The following is a 16928-nucleotide window of genomic DNA, read 5'->3' on the forward strand; positions in this document are numbered from 1 at the left end:
TAGTTCAGGGCCTTGTATATAGTATGCATCTCAGATATAAATCAATGAAGTAGAGAAGCCTACTTATGTTTATAGCACACCAATAAGAAGCTAAAGATAAGAAAACCAGTTGGGCTTTCAGTTTTAGTCACAAAATACAAAGCTTGTCTCTGATAGAGTTATTGAACAGTTTGGAGCAGGGGGTAATGCAGGCATTTGGCTTTAAGTCTTCCATGACCCCATGACTTCTGGCTACGGGTCTCCCTGGAAGTCCCCAGCAAGATGACCTCCCACCTCCTTGCAGAGAAGGAATCATGCAGTTTCTTAGGGCAGTGGCTATAGGACTGTTTCCTGGTAGATAAGGCTCTGAACCAGGGCAGGCAGTATTTCAGGCATAAATGTTCACCAAATGTCAGTCATTATTAATGAGGAGGGAACTGTGACCGGCCGAGGCCTTAGTGATTTTGCGCCTGTATGAGAGAGAATTCTTCTGTGTGTTTCATGTTCTATGTGTTCCCTTAATTATTATGAGAGGCTATAAGTGAACTCCTCTTAGCTCTCTGGAAAGAGCCACTGTTCTCTTTTACTACTTAAACCTAAAAATTATTATTTTAATGAAGTTAAAATGGTTTGTCTTGTAAATAGATCTTCAGCGTAACATCATTCTGTCAGTACTTTTCACTTTGTATGACATCGTACAATTCAGTTTACATTTCCAGGAATCGTTAATTATTGTAGAACTGAGACCTGTCTCCTCTCTCCTCTTCCAAAGATGTTTTTAAGACCAAGTCATTTTTTTTTAAGTTTACCCTAACTCTGCTTTATCCTCTTCTTGTTCATTGTTCCTTTAATTCCTTTGAAAAGTCTGTACTTCAAAGCCATATTCTTGCTTCTGTAGTGCCTAGAATGTGCCTATTTCTCAATTTTCTGTAAGTACTTTAAGGGTAGGATGTGTCTCAGCTTCTTTGTTTCCAGCAGAACAATGATTTGCACAAGAATTATGCCTGACACTTACCATATAACCAATAAATATTTGTTGAATGAATAGTCTGAGTAGATTTTCAACAGATATATGCTGTGAGTGACTCAGTGAGTGAAACACAACTGTTTGATGTCACGTTTGGAGGCTATGGCCACAGCTGAAATGCATATGTGTCAATGAGAGGGGTCATGCATTCTGAAATACAAGAGTCCGTGGCTACTCCCTGATGACATATTCTAGAGGTTGCTGGTAGAGCATTTCTAAGAACCCAAAATCAAGGTGGAAGACAGAGAAGGTGTGGAAGCCAAGGGCTGGGAAATAGGGGAAAGGAATAAGGCTTATGTTTCTTCTATTATCTTTCTCTTCTCCCTTACCATCCCAGGGGGTTGTAACAAAGGCCAAACTTTTGGACAAATATTTTAAAGAGGTAAACTATTGTAAATAAAGGATTTTGACTTTTCAATATAACTATGGGACTGCTATGGTGCCTATGGGACTGCTAGGTCCCCACCTCACTGTAGGCCCCCACAGCCAGGCTGAAATCCTTGTCAGCAGCTCAGAGGCCTGCAGTGTTTTTTACAATTCAGCACCTGTCTCAGCCACAGCCGCAGCCCTGTGCAATGTACCACCGCTTTTAGCCCACCCAGACAGGGTTCCTCCAGCCAGCAGTGGCGTGTCCTTACAAAGAAGATGGTAACCAGCCATCTGACTTCTGTGACTCATTCCTCCTTGTCCCATGCACCCCCAAGTTCTGCATCCAGCCCTTCCAGTCTTGCCTTTCCCCAGCTCCCTGTGCAGATGCAACCATCTGGAAAGTCAGACTTTACAGCTACAAAACCAACCTGGCCCTGGTCTTCCCTTCAACCAGCACAGCCAGAACCAGTGATAGTACTATAAGTAATCATCAGATTATATCTTTAACCTCACCTCACCCCCCGCTATGAGTGAGAGTCCCCAGTGTGTCCAAGTCTGAGGATAATAATCTACCTGCCACTGTAAAAAAAAAAAAATCATATGTACACACACTTTTATATATCTATTTCTATAGCTCTATATGATTATAACGCTTGGTTTTGAGTCTTTGTAACACTGTTTAATCCTGCTTCCACAGTGTACTAGCCATGTGACCTTGAAAGAGTTACTTAACTTTCTTAAGTCCCAGTTTTCTTTTTTAAAAAATATAACAGTATCTATATCTTGTACTCTTTTAATTTTTAACACAATTTTTCCTTATTAATATACTATTTTTAAAAGTAATTTTAGATTCACAGGAAAATTGAGTAAGAAATACAGAGCATTCCATATAATTCCTTCTTCCTACCCCTGTTTTTCCCTACTATTAATCATACATTGGTATGGTACATTTTTATAATCAGTGTACCAACTTTGAAACATTTTTAACCAAAGTCCATGATTTACATGTTCTCTTTTTGTGTTGTATACAGTCTATGGATTTTGCAAAATGCATCATGTTATGTAGTCACCATTATAGTATCATACAGAATAATTTCACTACCCTAAAAATCCTGTGCCCCCATCATCCCTTTTATTGTCTTTGTAGTTTTGCTAATGTAATTGATAATTGTGTTTTTAATTTCAAATTCTGGTTGTTCATTCCAGTATATAAGAAATCAGTTGACTTGTATATTAATCCTTCAACCTTGCTATAATCACTTATTAGTTCTAAAAGGTTTTTGGTTGACTCTTGAATTTTCTACATAAAGAATCATGTAGTCTGTGACCAAAGTTTTATTTTTTTTCTTCCCCATCTGTATACTTATTTTTTTTTCATTGTCTTAATGCGTTATCTAGGACTTCCAGTACAATGTTGAACAGGAGTGGTAAGAGAGGACATTTTTATTTTGTTCTCCCTCTTAGTGGAAAGCATGTAGTTTTTCACCAATAAGTAGGCTTTTAACTGTAGGTTTTTCTCTTCCTCTGTTACTGAGAATTTTTATCAAGAATAAGTGTTGTATTTTGTGAAACGCTTTTCTGTATCTATTAATACTATCATATTATTTTTCTTCTTTAGGTTGTCGATCTGGTAGATTATAGTAATTGATTTCTGAAGTTGAACAAGCCTTACAACTGAGATATATTTTACTTGGTCATGGTATATCATTTTATTATTTTATTTTATTTTATTTATTTTTAATTTTATTTTATTTTATTATTTTATTTTATTTTATTATTTTATTTTATTATTTTATTTTATTTTATTTTATTTTATTTAATTTTATTTTATTTTATTATTTTATTTTATTTTATTATTTTATTTTATTATTTTATTTTATTTTATTTTATTTTATTTTTTACAATAAACACCTTTATTACATGAGCTAAGATGGGAGGGGGGAGGATTTATTTGCCTTTCTGGGCTTCGATTTTCCTCAAAACTCCAGCTCCTTGCCCTTTAGCACATAGCCATCTGCTCCACCACCCTGGCCTGGTCTAGAAGCGATGCAAGCAAGGAGCTTGCCCTGCTGGAACTGCTCCTCTGGAAGGCAGCTGATTTTGGAGTTCTTTTCTCTTTCATCACATTTCTTCTAAATTTTCTTTGATCATATTTGTTTAAAAACTCTTCCTCCTCAGGAGTCAGCTTGGCCCTCTTCTTGTGGCCCGGGGCAGTGGCATTGGTACCACTGTGGGTATGGTGTGCCGTCCGTGAATTCAATGCTGTTCTTTACTAGGTCTTGGTACAGAGCAGTTTATTGGTGGATGCACTCATTGTAGACAATATAATCCTTGTTTTGTGTGTACAGCACTTGGAGCCCCAGAAGTTCCCCACATCCAGCCTCAAGGCATGGAACTTCTTGCTGTCTCCATGGATCCAGATTGGGTTTGCGGCGGGGGCCAATCTTTGTGTTGGCAGTGAAGCGTCTCTGTTCATATTTTCCCTTCTTATGGCAGGGCTTTCTCTTGCCCCTGGTCTTGCGGTGCTTGTGCCAATTGTCCCAAGAGATGCCCATGGCTTGGTTCTTCTGGAAAGAGCAGTCATGGTATATAATTTTAAATACACATTGTTCAATTCCATTTGCTAATATTTTGTTGATGGTTTTTTGCATGAGAGATATTGGTTGGTAATTTCCCTTTGCCATAAAGTCTTTGTCTAGTTTTGATATTAGGGCAATGCTGGCCTCATAGAGTGAGTTGGGAAGTGTACCATCTGCTTCTATTTTATGGATCAGATTGTATAGGGTTGGTATTATTTCTTCACTGACTGTTTGGTAGAGTTCACCAGTGAACCCATCTGGGCCTGATGCTTTTTGCTTTGGAAGGTTATCAATTATTGATTTAATTTCTTTAAAAGAAATTAAATTAAATTAAATTAAATTAAATATATAGGCCTATTCAGATTTTTCATTTCTCCTTGTGTGAATTTTAGAAGATTATATCTTTCAAGTAATTGGTCTATTTCATTTAGGTTATTGAATTTGTGGGCTTAGAGTTATTCAGCATATACCCTTATTATCCCTTTAATGTCTATCGGATCTGTAGTTACATTCCATCATTCATTTCTGATATTGGTAATTTGTGTCTTCTCTCTCTTTTTGTTAGTTAGCCTAGCTTTATTTATCTTTTTGAAGAACCAGCTTTTAGTTTCATTGATTTTTCTCTATTGATTTTCTGTTTTCAATTTTATTGATTTCTGCTATAATTTTATTATTTCTTTTCTTCTATTTATATTGAATTTAATTTGTTGTTCTTTCTCTAGTTTCCTAAGGTAGAAATTAGATTATTGATTTTTAAATCTTCTTTTCTAATGCAAGCATTAAATGCTGTAAATTTTTTGTCTAAGCACTGCTCCTGCTGCATCCCAGAAATTTTGACAGGTATTTTCATTTTCATTTACATCAGAATAGTTTTTAACTTTTTTCAAGACTTCTTCTTTGAGCCATATATAATTTAGAAGTGTGTTGTTTAATCTCTACATTTTTCAGAATATTTAGCTATCTTCCTGTTATTGATTTCTAGTTTATTTTAATTCCACTGCAGCATAAACACATATTTTGTATTATTTCTACTCTCTTGAATTTGTTTAAAGGTGTGGTTGTGGCCCAGAATGTGGTCTATCTTAGTGAATGTTTAATGTGAGCTTGAGAAAAACTATATATATTTTATTGTTGTTGGATGAATTATTAAATGTCAATTGATCCAGTTGATTGAAAGTGCTGTTCAGTTCAACTGCATCCTTACTGAATTTCAGGTGCTCGATCTGTCAATTACTAATGCCAAGATATTAAGTCTACAATTATGGTAACAGATTTATCTCTTTCTCCTTGCAGTTCTATCAGTTTGCCTCATGTATTTTCACACATACACATTAAGGATCATTATGTCTTCTTGGAGAATTGATGCTTTTATCATTATATAATGCTCTTCTTTTTTCTTATATTGAGGAAACTTTATTAATTGAAGAGTACATAGCAGATCTCATAAATATTGTTGAACAAATGTTTGTTTAGTGAAAATAACTGTTAAAAATTAATGTTGAATCTTATCAAATATCAAATATCATTTTTATTATGTTAAAAATTAATGTTGAATCTTATCAAATATCAAATATCATTATCAAATATCATTTTTACTTCTCAGTGTACAATTATAATTCCCTTTTAACTTATAAATATGCTGAATTTTAGCAATCTATTGATATAAAATGTAGCTTACTTTCTTGGTTTAGTCATGTTATGTTCTTCTTTACGTGTGTTGCTGAATTACATTACCTAATATTACTATTTTTTTTTTTTGCTCCAATGTAATGCTCCTCTTTATTCCTGATAATTTTTCTTGTTCTGAAATCCAACTTATCTGAAATTAATACAGCTACTGCAGGTTTCTTTTGATTAGTGGTAGTATGATATATCATTTTCTATCATTTTAAACTTTAAATTTATTTGGGTCTTTATATTTGAAGTAGCTTTCTTATAAACAACATATAATTGGGTCTTTTTTAAAAATCTACTTCAACATTCTCTTTTAATTGATGTAGTTAGACCATTCACATTTAAAGTGATTATTGGTATATTTGAATTACTATCTATCATATGTGTAACTGTTCTCAATTCATTGACTTTGTTTTTTCCTCTTTCTTTTTTTTTCTTCCCTTCCTCTCATCTTACCTCCTTCCTTCTTTCTTCTCTTCCTTCCATTTTTTTTGTGCCCACTCCAGTTTTAATCGTATATTTTATATGATTTCATTTTCTCTCCTTTCTTAACGTATCAATTACATATATTTTTAAATGTTTTTTTTTTTAGTGGTTGCCCTTGAGTATGCAATATACATTTGCAACTAATGCAAAGTCTTCTTTCAAGTAATACTGTATCACTTCACAGATAGTACAAGTTACTTATAACAGAGTATTATCTTCTCCTTATCATGCTATCATTCATTTCAGTTATTCATAAGGTATAATAATCTATGCATTGTAACTGTTATTATTTTAAACCAAATATCTGTTGGATCAATTAAGAATAAGAAAAAAACTTATTTTACCATCATTATTTTATCTCTAACACTCTTCCTTTATGGAGCTATGAGTTCTGATCTATATTGTTTTTCTTTTCTCTGAAGAAATTTTTAACATTTCTGGCAAGGCAGATCTGCTGGTGGCAAATTCTTTTTTTCTTTTTTTCTATTATTATTATTATTATTATTGTTATTATTATTTTGCAGAGGAAATCTATTTCTCCTTCATTTTGAAGGATACTTTCACTATATACAAAATTTTAAGATGATGTTTTTTCCTTTCAACATTTTAAATATTTCACTCCATTTTTTTCTTGCTTATGTGATTTCTGAGAAGTTTAATGTAATTCTTATCCTGTTGCTCTGTAGATAAACTATTTTTATTCCTCTGCTTTCTTTCAAGTTTTTGTCTTTGTTTTCTAGCAGTTTGAATATGATATGCCTACTTTGGTATTTATCCTACTTGATATTCTTTGAGGTTCCTGGATCTGTACTTGTGTCTGTCATTAATTTTGAAAAATTCTCAGACATTTTCACTTCAAATATTACTTGTATTCCTTTCATCTCTGGTAGTCCCATTGCACATGTTATAACGTTTGTAATTGTCCTTCAGTTTTTAGATATTCTGCCCTGTTTTTTCATTCTTTTTTCTCTTTGCATTTTGTTTTTGCAAGTTTCTCTTCATGTCTTTTCTAGTGTTGCCTTTTGAATTTTTCTTGACCTTTTCATCTCTCTGCTTACATTACCCATTCATTCTAGTATGTTGTCCACTTTTACCATTAGGACCCTTAGCATATTATTTATAGTTATTTTAAATTCCCTGTCTAGTGATTCCAAAGTTTCTGCCATATCTGATTTTGGTTTGTAGGCTTGCTTTGTCTCTTCAAATTGTGTGTTGTTGTTTTTTTTTTTTTTCTCTTTTTGCATGCCTTGTGATATTTTTGTTGAAAGCTAGTTGTGATGTATTAAAAGGAACCAAGATAGATAGGCTTTTAGTGGGAAGTTTTATGTTTATTTGGATACGAGTTAGAATGTGCTTACTGTAGCACTGGTGTCAAAGATTCAAATTCCCCCTGGTGTCCTTGTTTTCTTCTATTCCGTTTTCTTTGGGTTGATCTGGAAACTCCTTACATAGGTTCTGAGACTTATAGTCTTTTAGCTGTAATCCCTTATTATTATACAGGGGCACTACATATCCACGTGGAATTGGCTTATGCAATTTTGAAGGATGAGACATCCCATAACCTGCTGTTCATAAGATGGAGATACAGGAAAGCCAATGGTGTAATTCAGTCCAAATATGAAGATCAGAGGACCAGAGGAGCCAATGGTATAGATTTCAGTCTGGGTCTCAAGGCCTGAGAACCAGGAGTTCTGAGAGCAGGAGAAGATTGATGTCCCAGCTTAAGCAATAAGGCAAGAAGGGCCAAATTCTTCATTCCTCTGCATTTTTGTCTTATTCAGGCCCTGTTCAACAGATGGATAATACCTACCCACATTGGGGAGGACAAACTGCTTTACTGAATCCACTGATTCAAATGCTAATTTCATCCAGAAACACTGTTGCTGTTATACCCCGAAATAATGTTTAGCCAAATATCTGGGAACTCTGTGATCTAGTCAGGTTAACAGATAAAATTAGCCATCACAGGTGGTAAGGCATGAAGGGGAGGGGATTTATTCTATAGTCCTATGATTAGATCTCGGTCTTTTAATGAGCCCAAGCTAGGTATGTCCCTTTCCCTATATCCAAGGATAGAGAGAACTGGAGTTGAGTATTTTTTTTTTTTTTTTAACTCGGGTTGGTTCATTTTTGGGTAAAAAAAAAAAAAAGAAAAAAGCACCTTTAGGCTCTAGCAAAATAGTTTCCTTCGAGGGCAGACCTTGTTAAAGAGAACAGAGAGCTCTGAGTATAGTTCTAAATGATTACTTTTCCTCTTTCCCTGAGAAAAGCATAGGGAATTTTTCTGTCTAAACCCTATTTTTCTAAAACCCATGAAAATGCAGAGAGCCCCTCTAAGACTGAACTCCTAGGAGTTTTTACCTCTCAAGCTAGTCCACCTTGATCCTCTAGCAATGCACCTACGATAGTTTAAAGTGTTCCCAACCATATTAGCTCTAGCCGGGGGCTTTGGCTGCCCGTAGGTAACCTATGAATCTCTGACTCTCCCTGTCTATCTCTCCAGTTTTTAGGGCAGCAGTTTGCCCTGTGGCTTCACTTTTTTGATAGGTCTAAGAAAAGATACTGATTTTTAGTTCAGCTTTTTACTCATGGGGATGAGAGCAATGATTTCTAAGCTCTTTACATGTTAGACTCAAAACTGCTATTTTTTAATATTAAGTGTAATACCCATATAAACCACTTAGTACAATGAATGGCACAAAGTGAGAATATATTATTAGCTATTGTTATTATTCATTCTATCAAAAATTGTCTTATAATAATTTAACATTATATAATGAGCATCACAAAAGTCAGTACATCTCTCTGAGTATATTAAAAGTATTTCTGTGCAAAATAAAAGATTTAGGAAAGGAATTACTATGGGTCAGATATCTGCAGCAATCAGAATTACAGAATGACACTGACATGAAGTACGATTGAAAAGCTGGTCCAGGGAACTTGTGACAAGAGGGTACAGTGAGGAACCTAAAGGAAAATAGCAAAAATTAAGCTCAAAGAGTGTAAGTTTGGCAATAGAAAATCTAATGAAGGGGATGATAGCCTCTTTAGATGTTTGACCCATAGCAGAATTGATACAGCCAGTTTTGTCTTTTGTATTCAAAGATGGTGCTTATGATGGGGATTGCTATTTGTGCCAAGAGATGCTGTTGAAGAGTTTATTCCAAGAAAGGCTGCCCTTTGATTCACAGCTGTCACCGTTGTTTAGAACAAAGCTGTCAAAGATGTGTGGCCTGCCCAACCTCTTTGCTCAGACAGAGCCTTCTCATCCCTGATTACTATGGGTTTACTTTGTATGCTACTGAGTTTCCCTATGGTTCAGAATTGCCACAATGTTTGCAAAGCACCAGCCACCAGCAAAACTATTCTTCTGTCTTGCCTGCTTGTGGTCTTATCAGTTCACCATATACTGATTGCTTAGGGCCTATTTTCTCTGAACATTTCTTGCCTAGCATAGTTGGTGTTTTATTTATTTGTCTTCCACTGAGTATCACTTTTAGAAGCTTCGCTTGCTTCCAGGACCTCATGGTCAACAATCTCACCTCACCTTTTAGTATTAAGACTGGTATGTAGTTTTACCTGATGATATCACTATAGAAAACTCATTTTATATGTATAAAAAGGAAAAGGTCATTCTTGCAGGCCTAAAGAAAGTTAGACCCTAACTGCACCATGAACTTTCAATCTGTGATAGACCTCGATTCCAGCATTAGTTTTTTAAGTAGACTAGATCATATAACTCACTTGGGGTGGTTGCTTAAAATATACATTTCTAGGTATCACCTCAGAACTACTGAAATATATCTAAGGGAGGAGCCTGGAAACTTACATTTTAAGTAGCAAATGTATCATTGCAGGTCAGATTACAGATTGGCAGCAGAGACAATATACACACATACATATACACGCATACATACACATTTGTACACACACGCATGCCCACATGCACACACATACACGCTCATTCACATGCCCTAGATTCCCAATTTATTTAGTTAAGGAAACAAAACTTTATGGAAATGGGGTGACTAAACCCAGCAAGAGCAGACACAGTCTATCTCTGCAGTTTATCCCATGCCTTCTCTTCCAATGGATACATGCTGCTGGTGACACTTGAGACAGATAGGAACCTACTAGGATTGAAAAAAAGTGACACTTGGTTCCCTTCCTATCTTTTTACTATCTGGCTTCTATTATCATATGAGAAGATGTTCTTTTAAAATTTTGTCATTTTCATTTAAGGCAGAGATCAGCAAACTTTCTGCTACCTATATGTGTATGGCCTGTGAACTAAGACTAGTTTTTGTATTTTTAAATGTCGAAAAAAGAATCAGAAAAGGAAAAACACTCCATGCCATGTGAAAAATTATATAAAATTCAAATATAAGGTATACTGGAAGACAGCTACACTCATTTCTTTACTTATTGTCTAAGACTGCTGTAGTAAAAGCTAAGTAGTCACAACAGAGACCACGTGGCCCAAAAGTCTGGAATATTCACTATGTGGGCTTTTAGAGAAAAAATTTCACAATGCTTAATTTAAGGGAATGATGACAGGTATCGTGCTTTTCTGGTTTGTGAACCAAATAAAGTGTCAGCAAAGCCCCATCCTTAACATGGCAGGAAGCAGAGTCAGTGCCCAGGTGGTCCTGAACACTCTTCTACCTCCTGCTGTCCAGGGTCCTGGAAACAGTTTCTCATATTTTAACCCTGATCTCATTGTATATCCCTGAACTGGAGGTCCCGATTCTGCATTTGGAAACCATAGCCACACTCCATTTCTCCCCTAACATCCTGGGTCATTTACATGGTCTGGAGAATTTAGGAAGCATGGACCAATTCCAACTTCTTCATTTCATAAGTGAAATGATGACTTACTTGCCAAAAAGTTGTCATTTGCTAAAGGTGTTTGCAGCTGATTTTGATGCAATGGACCAGGCTTCAATTTTCTGAAAGCTTCTCTGTTCCTTATATCATGTACCTTAAGACAACTACTATTAGACAGTGGCTTTCTAAGCACATGAGTACCTGAAACAGGTCTCATTCATCAAGTGCAAACAGATGAGAAATTTCCCTTATTGAACTGAAAAGGGTTGTTTTAAGTGAAACCAGGAGGCCTCCTGGGGCTTTCGGCATCACTTTCGGTGTCAGCTTTTTAAAAAGTGTAAGGGCCAGAAAGCTTAAGGTGGGGAAGAAAAAAGTTAATAAAAACGATTATGGTGCACTCTGACTGACATTTGAATGTGTAATCTTCCTTCCTAATTGTCATTAAAGCTTTCCCTATTTGGCAAAAAAGATATGTGACTGAACTCTCACTTCTAAAGAGATGTTTTAACAGCTGCTCACTATCCTAAGATGAATATCAGTAATTAGAACTATTATCGTTTTCTGTCATCATTATGGCTACTGCTATTAATTGTCAACACAGAACGCCATTGATGCTAATACTGGCTGTACCAAACTATGAAATCCTAATTACCATTCCCCGCTCTAGAAAAGAAGCTATTTGTTAGAACAAAGTAGCTATTAAAAAAAGGAGGACACTGTGGCTATTTAATGGGTTGATGCTTTGGAATCACCAGTTAAAATAATTCTAGAGAGGGCCCCTTGCTTTTATTCTTTTTTTTTTTTTTTTTTTAACTAATTTAAAGGGTCCTTGAATTTGTGCCAATGCATTTTAGGTTATGCATTGTGGATCTTATCCCCTCAAACATGACTCTGCCACAAAATTTGCAAACAGCTTGTATCACCATTTGACAATACCCAGAGATAACTCCAGCATCATTACCATTTGACTCAAAATAAGAAGGCTGGTTTTAACATTTTTTAAATAGTAAGTCTTTCTTAAAAGTAGCCTGCACAGTTTTGAGCAGCTGTTTGAAATGTATACTTCACTATTAACTTACTCGATCCACTCTTTTAAAATTACAGAGAAGGAGTAGTGCCCTCGATAATTCATCTTTTAATTGCTCTAATTTGATATTCAAGGGGAGTAATTAAACTGTGCATGCCTAACCCAGTGATAAATATATGCAAAACCAGATAAAAATAATAATAACATAGTTGTAATTGTAATTTATAAATCAAAAGGGCCAAAGAGAGAAGACTGAAACTAATTAATTTTCCATTTTACTTATTTAAATTTTGATTAATCAGATGTGGCTCACTTACCAATTGCTAAACATTTATCAATGGATTAGGAGTGGTCCTTATCAATAACCATAAGGCAAAGCCCTCAGGCATAATATTATATTAATTTGTTCCTAACTAGAAATATATTGAAAAGAAAGGATCTCTTTCTACCCCACCTATATATAGTATTTCCCAGCATTACCTGGATGAGATCTGAATTCTGATTATAAGTGTGGAAACAGAACAAATTAGAGTCTCGAAAACTATTTCCCAAATAAAATATGCATATGCTAATGAGAAATAAATAGCCATTATATGACTTCCTCCTAGGGGATGCTACAATATTGAAACCTAACAAGAATTGTTTCATTATTTCCCATACTTGATCCAGGGTTGTTTTTAGGGCATGTAATTTTCACTTTTTACCTATCAACATTCTACAGAACACCATGACACAGGCTGTGGGAACTGCTGGTCTAGACATGGGGCTTCTTATAATAAAGTGGGCTTGAGTGGAAAGGAGTTGTGGGAAATTTTGATTACTGCAACATAGCAGCAGGAGTACTGGAAGAGAAGGAAGTGATGTGGTCCTAGGTGCCAGCATCTCTAGAGTCCCAGAGTTCATGCTCATTGTGTGGAGTGGGTGCACTCTGGGGCTCAGGAGAGGTGCCCTATGAGCACCAGCTGGGTGTTCTACCTCCCTGCCTCAGCAACTGTTTTCTCAGAGTAAGGATTTTTGTGTCTGGTCATCTTTTGGATGACATTTTTGTATACTTCCTAAATTTATTTTTAGATTACCCAAATTTTCTACAGTGAAGTTGGAATTCACCATTTTTGGTATGGAAGCAATGATGCATTTCTGCATCTTAATATTGGTTATATGTGCTTGCAAAATATGTTATAAACAAAGTGGCTTCACTGGTGGCTCATGATGAGTGTGTGATGCCATAAAAAAATATAGTTAGTTTTTTTGTATCAAAATTTATTTAATTTAAAAGAATGTCTTCTAGTATGAGATTGTTTAACGTTTAAGAGAGTTTTATTTAAAAATGGGGAAATACTGTTTAAATTTACTTTTGTTTTTAGATATTTTGGGGAAAATGCCGTCTCTTAGTTGTTTTCATATAGTTACAGAAATATTACTGAGTTGCTAGCCTTAGCAAATGTTAACAGTATCTTGGAGTTCCTTCCCATAATTCTCGCATTCCCTATCCTAGCCAGAAGGAATGGTGAGCCTTAGAGAGCTAGCTACTTCTCTTATTACAGATATCTTTCTCTATTCCTTTCCTAACATTAATATATATTTGTGTGCTAAAGGAGTATTGTGGCTTTGAAGTAGGTTTCCATTCTGTGACGTTCACTGGCCTATTATGGATCTGAATATTCCATTCTTGGTGTCTCTAGCGCATCTGTCTGACATAGAACTAATTGTTATATAATTCTAGTGCATCTGTCTGACATAGAACTAATTGTTATATAATTCTATTACCTGAAAACCGACGAACCAGGGATCCAATGAATGTCTCAAAATTACAATAACCTCTATAATAGGAAAGTCATAGGATGATAATGAGTACAATGTTAGAAATGGGAGGGGCCCTGGAAGTGACCTAGGTCAACCTTTCAAGTTATAAATGATGAAGCTAGATTTGATGTGATAAATATATAGTTTCCTTGATATCAGCTAATGAAACTCGACTTAGTTAAGAGTGTTTGCATTATTTCCTATAAGAAAGAAATGACTTTCAGTTATATTAGGGTAGGTTAATTCAATAGAAAATAATATTCATCAATGTAGAGCTTTGGAAAGAATCAAGGAATATATTTTGCATATTTCATTCGGTTATGTGATCAACCACAATAAATAAATGCTTACAAGAAGGGTGGTAATGAAATAGCAAAATTCACATACATAAAATATACTGTTAGAATTTTTCTTACTTAAGTATTTATAAGATTATCTCATTCAAATTTTCAATCCGAATGATCTATAGGTTCTGTCTTCAAACTTTGTATTAAAAAAGGAAGAAATATTGCTACCACACATAGTTGATTTGTTTGAAAATACTAGTATTATTTTCAATTTTTCTCTGTAGAAAGCAATTTTCTCTGCCGAGTAATATAGAAATTTAACCTGAGTGCTCCTCATTAGAGAGGATAATTTTTGTTAATGTAGCATTATAATTTACTTATACTCTGTTACATTTCTCACCTCAAAATTTTTCTCATTTAAAATATTAAATACCATTTTCTCTTTCCTGAGTTGGTTTGATGTTAATTTTTTTTTAATTGAGGGTAATGTTGTTCTTTAACTCACTTCAATGAAATTGTTTCTATAATCCTAAAAATGCTCGGAATATACTATAGTATCTGAGAAAGCAATAAAAGAGCAATATTTAAGGAAATAGCTCACTATTGACCCAAATTACTGTCCTTTAATAATAACCATAGAACCTTTTATTAAATATTCATTATGTGTTAGACATCAAGGGCTTTATTTAGGTTCATTCATTGAATCCTTAGACAACTTTATAAAATGAGCAGTATTACGGCTGTTTTATAAAGACGCTAGGCCAAGAACAGCTCCCTGAGAAAGTGACACATGGAAGATTTGGATCTAGGTCTGTTGTAGACCTAAGACCAGACTTTTCATTTTAATGGTAAAATGCCTTGACCTCTTAGTGGACAGACAGATGAGATACTTTACTGGAGACCAGTTTTTAGCTTATGTGTATCCCTTTCACAAGGTCTAGCCCCCGTGGGGACTATAATAGGGCATGTGGCCAGGGCAGTTCTAAAGGTGGTAATGTCAGCTGCTTATGAAAGATTGAATTGCAGGAACTTTTCTATTGCTTTAAAATTTCTTTTTCAGTAAGAAGCTTTTAAGTACCTCTATTGACTACTGCTGATGAATTTAACAATGATACTTCCTTTGTACTAGGAAAGGTGGTCAGGTTTGCTCAGAAGCAAAGAGAAGAAATCATATTGTTTTCACAGTCAGTGCCTGAAGTGTTTTTCTGAAACAGTTGACATTCTTGTCAGAATTTGTGTCAGGTCAACATGCCTATTTTCTTTCTTCCTTTTTCTCTTTCTTTTTCTTTTCTTTTCTTTTTTTTAAAGCTCCAGTCTAGACTAACAGATATTATCCAAAGGGTTTGAGTTGTAGTTCTAGTAAGATGGTGGTCATATTTATAAAGCACAGATGTAAATTGATGTGCCTGGACCAGGATGGTGCCTCCTAACACAATTCCATCTTTCGTTGATCCAGTGTTTCATACTTTACTGAAAGGGGAAGCAAAGACAGGTACTTCTGAGTGTAAGTGGTTGAAGTTAGCAGAGCTGTGGCAGAATGCTGAGCACATGCCTAGTCTCAGACAGGCAGCTGCTCTTCTGCTCTGGCCAGTTCTTACTGTGCAGGAATGAAGGGCTAGCATTGCATCTGTTCTGCTGTTTTAAGAGCTGAAAAATCAAGACGTTTATATAAAATCACCTAACTCTTGTTCTTAAATTTAATAAAACATTCGGGTTTTTGAAAACATTAATAGTGTGCAGTTTGAAGGAAATAAATCTTCAGTATGTATTTCAATATGAATTGAATACCCACTAATTTTTTAAACACTTTGATCATTATTCTGATATTGAGCCATTCAGAAAAGCTGTGATATAGATAAGGCACAAATTATTCCTTTTTCAGATAAAAAAATGAGGCACACAAGATCACAATGTGTAACTCTCTAAGCTGAAACTAAAACCCTCCAGAACAAGCCTGCCTGAGTTTAAATTCTATTTCTACTATTTACATTTAGTGTGACATTGAACAAGTTACATAACCTTTGAGCACCTTAGGTTTTCTATAATAGATAATGATAATTCTGATGTTAAAGAGTTATTATGAGAAATAAGAATGTATCTGGCATAAACGTTTAACTGCTTAATAATATTTATCTGCTTTAACAATAACAACAATAATATTTCACATTGCTGTCAGTACAGCAATAGATTTCCCAGAATCGCAATTTCTAAACAGGAGCTTTAGAATGACATTACACAAACAGCTAATACTGAGTCGTTGTGTCATCTTTAAAAATGTTCAAGAACATTATTTGGATTTCTGTTTTAAAGAGTTACAAACTTTTTATTTTTAGTGAGCAGGATACTTATGTGTCTACATATGCCCACACAAGAGTTAAACAAAACAAAACAAAACAGAACAAAACAAAACAAAAAACAAGAGACTACTGAAAAATGCACCTTCCTGAGATACAGGAATAGAATCACATAAAAATTGAAATAGAAAAGCTTTGCTGATATGATTCAGAAAACAATCACTCAGGTCCCTAAATCAGATAAGAAAGTAATCATTCTTAAGAAAAAAGCAAATGCACACACACATACTCTCACTCACACACTCACACTCATACTCACACAAACTTTCCCTCAGTCACCCCATCATTCCAGGCTATTTCAGATTGTGTCAACCAAAGCACAATGTGCATTAAGAAACAACTCTATAAACACCCATCGAGTTTTGCGTTTTGAAAATTCTTTTTGGTAAATTCTTTTTTGACATTTTAGCTTTACACTTTTGAAATCTATTGAGAATTATCAGTTACCTTATGTTAGTTAACTAACTCCAATCACCCTGTATTTGTAAAGAGAGACTTTAAGTTCTGCTACAGTAA

General features: G+C 34.8%; 1 protein-coding gene and 1 pseudogene across 1 annotated transcript in view; one reads left to right on the top strand and one right to left on the bottom strand.

Moving 5' to 3' along the window:
- The window catches only part of PRKG1 (protein kinase, cGMP-dependent, type I), a 1084330-nt gene that overhangs the window by 753691 nt on the left and 313711 nt on the right, over positions 1 to 16928 (top strand). The gene's annotated exons all lie outside the window — the stretch shown is intronic.
- LOC105293121 lies at positions 3323 to 3930 on the bottom strand (annotated as a pseudogene).

Source organism: Pteropus vampyrus, unplaced genomic scaffold (assembly GCF_000151845.1).
Source record: "Pteropus vampyrus isolate Shadow unplaced genomic scaffold, Pvam_2.0 Scaffold68, whole genome shotgun sequence".
Lineage (NCBI taxonomy): Eukaryota > Metazoa > Chordata > Mammalia > Chiroptera > Pteropodidae > Pteropus > Pteropus vampyrus.